Here is a 7,907-nt window from a genome sequence, read left to right as displayed (position 1 = left end):
CCCTATCGAAACCACGAGGGTTCTTGCGACAGGCTCCGGTTTGTAAGAGTTTTGTAATAAATCTTGGCCCAAATTGGTAATGTTTATACCACGACATATATGTGCCATGACGCGACACCATGCCACCTTTAATGAATTCTGCTGAGTTTTGGATTTATGGGGATTTAAAAACTGAGATTCCAAATGTTTGAGGACGAGCCAAGACGCTGGTCAGGTTGTAACTCATTCCCATTCCTTGCATGGGACCTAACATGCACCCAAGGACATGTGCATGTATAATTTTTCTCGCCATTTTGGTGAACTGGAGCATGTATTTGTACTTTAGATTTGAATTATGGACATTAAATATGTAGGAAACTCAATTAGTGTATAAAAAGGCCAAATGAACCTCGAATAAGTTTAAATTTCAGCACAGATATCATGTCGTTCCATGTTTCCCATAGAAGAAAATACAAGGCGAAAAGAGGGAGCGACTACGTTTCGCCACAAGGGGAACATGTTTCCCTATCGGAACAATCAGGCTTCCTTGAGAGAAGCTCCGGTTTGTAAGAGGTTTGTAGTAAAGCTTGGCCCAAATTGGCAATGTTTTTACCACGACATATATGTGCCATGACGTGACACCATGCCACCTTTGATGACTTTCTGGTGAGTTTTGGATTTTATGGGGATTTAAAACCAGAGATTCCAAATGTTTGAGGATGAGCTAGGACGCCGGTACGGTTGTAATTCGTTCCCATTCCTGGCATGGGACCTAATTAAACATGCACCCAAGGACACATGCATGTGCAATTTTTCTAGCCATTTTGGTGAACTTGAGCATGTATTTGTAGTTCAGATTTGAATTATGGACATTAAATGCCTAGGAAACTCAATTAGTGTATAAAAAGGCCAAACGAAGCCTAAATAAGTTTAAATTTCGGCATGGATATCATGTATTTCCATGTTTCCCGTAGAAGAAAATACAAGGCGAAAATAGGTCGTGATTACGTTTCGACAACAAGGGGAACATGTTTCCCTATGGGAACCACAAGGCTTCTTGTTGAGAGAAGCTCAAATTTGTAAGAGGTTCGTAATAAAGCTTGGCCCAAATTGGACAATGTTTTTACCACGACATATATGTGCCATGATGTGACACCATGCCTTCGAAAGAAATTGTCCATTTTGCACACGAAGTGCATCAAGTTTTTGCCTTAACCCTCTCAACTTTTTTGAAAATTCTATGCGGGGTGAAATGATGATACCATGCCAACTTTCAACCTTTTCAGAGTTCATTTGAAGTCCTTTTCAATTTTAGGGTCATTTAGCTCAAAAATTCAGTAAATGCATGAAAAATACCAAATGAAGTCAGAAAGGGTTGAAAATTGATGATGTGGCTTTGAATGGTGCATTTTGAACACACAAAAAGTCTGGAGTCCAAATAAGTTAAAAAAAATTAAATCCCTTTGTAATAGATGAGTTTCCGTTCGAAACCCTGATATTTCAAAAGAGATTGTCCATTTTGCACACGAAGTGCATCCAGTTTTTGCCGTAACCATCTCAATTTTTTAGAACATGCTATGTGGGTGAAATGATGACCATACCAACTTTCAACCTTTTCAGAGTTCATTTGAGGTTTGTAATAAAGCTTGGCCCAAATTGAACAATGTTTTTACCACGACATATATGCGCCATGACATGACACCAAGCCAACTTTCATGACTTTCTGGTTAGTTTAGGACTTACGGGGATTTAAAAACCGAGATTTTAAATGTTTCCGGATGAGCCAGGACACTGGTACGGTTTTAATTCGTTCCCATTCCTGGCATGGGACCTAAACATGCACCCAAGGACACATGTATAATTTTTCTAGCCATTTTGGTGAACTGGAGCTTGTATTTGAAGTTCAGATTTGAATTATGGACATTAGATGCCTAGGAAACTCAATTAGTGTATAAAAAGGCCAAACGAAAGCCGTGTGCCTACCAAACCGTGGCTGATGCCGCCCACGATCTGAGTCGTGCGTTCTGATTGGCCAGAACCCAAACCCCACGGATCATACGTCTGCACTGTTGGATGCTCCCAGATCGAATAGCAACCCTCAGCCCTTTTGAAAGCACATTCAGTACATGGGTAAGCACTATGCGCATGCGTCGTGCTATCTCACGCTTCCTTCTCTTGTACGTTTTCTAAACAGGCTACCGTTTCCCGCCACTCCTCTCATCGGTTTCCCGCCTCTTCTCACATCGGTTTCCCGCTACTAGTATCAGTGCTCATTGAAGGCTAGGCTACAACACACCAGCCACCACACACAGTTTATAAAAGAACAAATGTGCGTGATCAGAGGGAGTAGCTCCCATAGGGTGACCAATGTGAACAAAATGGTGCAGGTACTGGCTTAACTGTTGCGATGCAAGTGCACTATAAATTCAGCACGACTGCGCAAGCGCGAGAAAATGGTGGAGGTACTGGTTTAACCGTCTGCGATGCAAGTGCACTATGAAATCACCACGACTGTGCAGGTGCGAGAAAAATGGTGCAGGTACTGGCTTAACCGTGTGCGATGCAAGTGCGATGTAAAATCACCACGACTTCACAAGCACAAGCAAAATGGTGCAGGTACTGGCTTAACCATGTGCGATGCAAGTGCGCTGTAAAATCACCATGACTGCTCAAGCGTGAGTAAATGGTGGAGGTACTGGTTTAACAAGTGCGATGTGAAATCACCACGACTGCGCTAGTACGAGCAAAATGGTGCAGGTACTGGCTTAACCGTGTGCGATGCAAGTGCGCTTGAAATCACCACGACTGCGCAAGCACGAGCAAATGGTGGAGGTACTGGTTTAAGCGTGTGCTATGCAAGTGCACTGTAAAATCACCACGACTGCGCAAGCGCGAGCAAAATGATGCAGTTATTGGCTTGACCATGTGCGATGCAAGTGTGCTGTAAAATCACCATGACAGCGCAAGCTAAAGGCGGGTGAGTTTATTTAGAAATTAGGACGAACTGTGTGCGATAGACCAGCTAGCTAGAAATAAAAACAAACTACCCACCTTGAGCATTGCAAAAATCGGCGGTTCTGCCACTTTTCGTTATTATCATACATGCATATTCTTATTGGACCGTGAGCGATCTTGGGCACTGTCAGTGTTCTGGGAACGGGGGTCCCCATACTTGCCTGCCTGCGGCTGATACATCTCCAATGTATCTATAATTTTTTATTGTTCCATGCTATTATATTACCCCTTTTGGATGTTTATGGGCTTTGTTCTACACATTTATATCATTTTTGGGACTAACCTACTAACCGGAGGCCCAGCCCGTATTGTTGTATTTTTTTGCCTATTTCAGTATTTCGAAGAAACGGAATATCAAACGGAGTCGAAATGGAATGAAACCTTCGGGAGCGTGATTTTTGGAACGAACATGATCCGGAGAACTTGCAGTGCAACTCAAGAAGCTTGCGAGGCGGCCAAGAGACAGGAGGGCGCGCCCACCCCCTCTGGGTGCGCCCCCTATCTCCTGGGCCCCACAGACTGCCACCGACGTACTTCTTCCTCCTATATATACCTACGTACCCCGAAAACATCCAGGCCAACGAAACACAATTTCCACCACTTTAACCTTCTGTATCCGTGAGATCCCATCTTGGAGCCTTCACCGGCGCTCCGCCGGAGGGGGAATCGACCATGGACAGCTTCTACATCAACACAAAAGCCCCTCCGATGAGTTGTGAGTAGTTTACCATAGACCTTCGGGTCCATAGTTATTAGCTAGATGGCTTCTTCTCTCCTTTTGGATCTCAATACAATGTTCTCCCCCTCTCTTGTGGAGATCTATTCGATGTAAACTCTTTTTGTGGTGTGTTTGTTGAGATCTGATGAATTGTGGGTTTATGATCAACTTTATCTATGAGAAATATTTGAATCTCCTCTGAATTTTTTTATGTATTATTGAGTTATCTTTGCAAGTCTCTTCGAATTATCAGTTTGGTTTGGCCTACTAGATTGATCTTTCTTTCCATGGGAGAAGTGCTTAGCTTTGGGTTCAATCTTGTGGTGTCCTTACCCAGTGACAGAAAGGGTTGCAAGGCACGTATTGTATTGTTGCCATCGAGGATAAAAAGATGAGGTTTATATCATATTGCTTGAGTTTATCCCTCTACATCATGTCATCTTTCTTAATGTGTTACTCTGTTCTTATGAACTTAATACTCTAGATGCAGGCAGGAGTCGGTCGATGTGTGGAGTAATAGTAGTAGATGCAGGCAGGAGTCGGTCTACTTGTTAGGGACGTGGTGCCTATATACATGATCATGCCTAGATAATCTCATAATTATTTGCTTTTCTATCAATTGGTCGACAGTAATTTGTTCACCCATCGTAATACTTATGCTATCTTGAGAGAAGCCACTAGTGAAACCTATGGTCCCTGGGTCTATCTTTTATCATATAAGCTCTCAATCTACTTTTATTTGCATCTTTACTTTTTGCATCTATATTATAAAATACCAAAAATATATTTATCTTATCATACTATCTCTATCAGATCTCACTTTCGCAAGTGGCCATGAAGGTATTGACAACCCCTTTATTGCGTTGGTTGCGAGTTCTTTGTTTGTTTGTGTCGGTGTGTGGGACTTTTGAGGAGCCTCCTACAGGATTGATACCTTGGTTCTCAAAAACTGAGGGAAATACTTACGCTACTATTGCTGCATCACCCTTTCCTCTTCAAGGAAAACAAACGCAAGCTCGAGACGTAGCAAGAAGGATTTCTGGCGCCGTTGCCGGGGAGGTCTTCGCTCAAGTCAAGACATACGAAGTACCCATCACAAACTCATCTCCCTCACATTTACATTATTTGCCATTTGCCTCTCGTTTTCTTCTCCCCCACTTCACCCTTGCTGTTTTATTTGCCCTCTCTTTCCCAATCTTCTCCTCTCTTTCGCTTGCCTTTTTCTGTTTGCTTGTTCGTTGGATTACTTGTTGCCATGGCACAAGATAATACCAAATTGTGTGATTTCTCCAATACCAATAATAATGATTTCCTTAGTACTCCGATTGCTCCTCTTAATGATTGTGAATCTTGTAAATCAATACTGCTTTGCTGAATCTTGTTATGAAAGATAAATTCCCCGGCCTTCCTAGTGAAGATGCCACTACTCATCTAAACAACTTTGTTGATTTGTGTGACATGCAAAAGAAGAAAGATACACATAATGATATTGTTAAATTGAAGTTATTTCCGTTTTCACTTAGAGATTGTGCTAAAGTTTTGTTTTCATCTTTGCCTAAAAATAGTATTGATTCTTGGAACAAGTGCAAAGATGCCTTTATCTCTAAGTATTTTCCTCCCTCTAAGATTATCACTCTTAGGAACGATATTATGAATTTTAAACAACTTGATCATGAGCATGTTCCCAATCTTGGGAAAGAATGAAATTAATGATTCGCAATTGCCCTACTCATGGTTTGAATTTATGGATGATCATACAAAAATTTTATGCCGGTTTGAACTTTGCTTCTAGAAATCTTTTAGATTCGACCGCGGGAGGCACGTTTATGGAAATCACGTTAGGAGATTCTACAAAACTTCTTGATAATATTATGGCTAATTATTCTCAATGGCACACCAAAAGATCTTCTAGTAAAAAAGTGCATGCTATAGAAGAAATCAATGTTTTGAGTGGAAAGATGGATGAAGTTATGAAGTTGTTTGCTACTAAAAGTACTCCTCTTGATCCCAATGATATGACTTTGTCTACTTTGATTGAGAATAATGATGAATCTATGGATGTGAATTTTGTTGATAGGAATAGTTTTGGAAACAATGCTTATAGAGGAAACTTTAATTCTAGACCGTTCCCTAGTAATTCCTCTAATAATTATGGAAATTCCTACAATAATTCTTATGGTAATTTTAATAAGATGCCTTCTGATTTTGAGAATAGTGTGAAAGAATTTATGATTTCTCAAAAGAATTTGAATGCTTTGCTTGAAGAAAAATTGCTCAAAGTTGATGATTTGGCTAGGAACGTTGATAGACTTCCGCTTGATGTTGATTCTCTTAAACTTAGATCTTCTCCTCCTAAGCATGATATCAATGAGTCTCTCAAAGCAATGAGAATTTTCATTGATGAGTGCAAGGAAAGAACCGCTAGATTGCGTGCTAAGAAAGATTTCTTTGTAAAGGCGTGTTCTTCTAGTTTCAAAGAAAATAATGATGAAGATCTTAAAGTTATTGATGTGTCTCCTATTAGATGTTTGTTTTGCAATATGAATCTTCATAATAATGGGATTGGAGATGAGTCAACTTTAGTTAGAAGGTGTCCCAATAATTCGGAGTTTTTAGATCTTGATGCTAAATTTCGTAAAAGTGCGATTGGAGAGGTCATGACTTTAAATAGTATTGAACCCACTATCTCGGATTTCAAGGAATTTGATTATGATAATTGTTCTTTAAAAGGTTGTATTTCCTTGTTGCAATCCGTTGTTAATTCTCCTCTTGCTTATAGTCAAAATAAAGCTTTTACCAAACATATTGTTGATGCCTTGATGCAATCTTATGATGAAGAACTTAATTTGGAAGATTCTATACCTAGAAAACTTAATGATGAGTGGGAACCTACTATAAATATTAGAATTAGATCATGAGTGTTTTGCTTTGTGTGGTTTGGGTGCTAGTGTTTCCACGATTCCGAAAACAGAAATTTGCACCATTAAATTTGCACCTTGCGGATTCCACCATTAAAAAGCCAATGGGAAGTATCAATGATGTTCTCATTGTTGCAAACAGAAATTTGGTGCTCGTAGATTTTATCGTTCTTGATATAGATTGCAATCTTTCTTGCCCTATTATTCTTGGTAGACCTTTCCATAGAACGATTGGTGCGATTATTGATATGAAGGAAGGGAATATTAGATTCCAATTTCCATTAAAGAAAGGCATGGAGAACTTTCCAAGAAAGAAAGTCAAATTACCTTATGAATCTATCATGCGAGCTACTTATGAATTGAGTGCCAAAGATGGCACTACTTAGATCTATCTTCGCTTTTATGCCTAGCTAGGGGCGTTAAACGATAGCGCTAGTTGGGAGGCGACCCAATTTTATTTGTGTTTTTTGTTTTTGTTTCTGTTTAGTAATAAATTTTGCATCTACCTTCTATTTAGATGTGTTTTTATCTTTTAGTTAGTGTTTGTGCCAAGTAGAACCTATAGGATAACCTATGATGCTAGTTGATTTGATTCTGCTGAAAAACAGAAACTTTGCACGCACGAAATTAGTTTTGTTAAATCACACAAATGTGCTTTTGTGTTGATTATTCTTTCTGCTGACCAATAGAAAAAATTTCCAGGACTTCCTATTTTGGTAGGATTTTAAGAGTTCCAGAAGTTTGCGTTAGTTACAGATTGCTACAGACTGTTCTGTTTTTGATAGATTCTGTTTTTCGTGTGTTGTTTGCTTGTTTTGATGCATCTATGGCTAGTAAAATAGTTTATAAACTATAGAAAGTTGGAATACAGTAGGTTTAACACCAAAATAAATAAACAATGAGTTCATTACAGTACCTTATGTTGTGGTTTTGTTTTCTTTCCCTAACGGAGCTTATAAGATTTCCTGTTGAGTTTTGTGTTGTGAAGTTTTCAAGTTTTGGGTAAAGCTTTGATGGACTATGGAATAAGGAGTGGCAAGAGCCAAAGATTGGGGATGCCCAAGGCACCCCATGATATTCAAGAATAGCCAAAAGCCTAAGCTTGGGGATGCCCCGGGAAGGCATCCCCTCTTTCGTCTTCGTTCATTGGTAACTTTACTTGGAGCTATATTTTTATTTGCCACATGATATGTGTTTTGCTTGGAGGGTCGTGTATTATATTAGTATTTTCTTTTTAGTTTACCAAAATCATCCTTGCTGTACACACCTTTTGGGAG

Source organism: Triticum aestivum, chromosome 5B (genome assembly GCF_018294505.1).
Source record: "Triticum aestivum cultivar Chinese Spring chromosome 5B, IWGSC CS RefSeq v2.1, whole genome shotgun sequence".
In the NCBI taxonomy this organism is placed as follows: Eukaryota; Viridiplantae; Streptophyta; class Magnoliopsida; order Poales; family Poaceae; genus Triticum; species Triticum aestivum.
The sequence above is the reverse complement of the archived record's forward strand: the minus strand, read 5'-3'. Positions refer to the sequence as shown.